This window comes from Alligator sinensis, unplaced genomic scaffold, assembly GCF_000455745.1.
Source record: "Alligator sinensis unplaced genomic scaffold, ASM45574v1 scaffold606_1, whole genome shotgun sequence".
Taxonomy (NCBI): Eukaryota; Metazoa; Chordata; order Crocodylia; family Alligatoridae; genus Alligator; species Alligator sinensis.
This window is the reverse complement of record NW_005842472.1, coordinates 317,742-318,280: the sequence shown is the minus strand read 5'-3', so window position 1 is coordinate 318,280 and position 539 is coordinate 317,742.

The following is a 539-nucleotide window of genomic DNA, read 5'->3' as shown; positions in this document are numbered from 1 at the left end:
TAGCCCAATTGACAGTCTCTGGGTTAGTTTCATTCATAGTAGTTTGGGGTCAGAAGGGACCTGAACAGATCATCTAGTCTGCCCCCCCACCACTGGCAGGCAGACACGCTGGGATCACACGACCCCAGACAGGTGTTCATCCAACTTCTTTTTTAATTTACCCAAGGTAGGAGCGAGGACCACTTCCCTAGGAAGTTGGTTTCAGATCCTAGCCACCCTAACAGTGAAATAGTGCCTCCTAATCTCTAACCTGAACCTACTCTTCTGGCCAGCAGCTTCTGGCCATTGTTCCTCGTCACCCCAGGTGCTGCTGGGGGGAATAGGGCCCTTCCTATTTGCTGCTGATCTCCCCTAATGAGTTTGTAGTCAACCACCAAATCCCCCCTCAGCCTCCGCTTGCTGAGGCTGAACAGGTTCAGGTCCCTCAGCCTCTCCTCACTGGGCCTGCCCTGTTGGCCTCCAACCAAGCAGGTGGCACTCCTCTGAACCCTCTCAAGGCAGGCCACATCCTTCTTAAAGTGCGGTGCCCAGAACTGGAC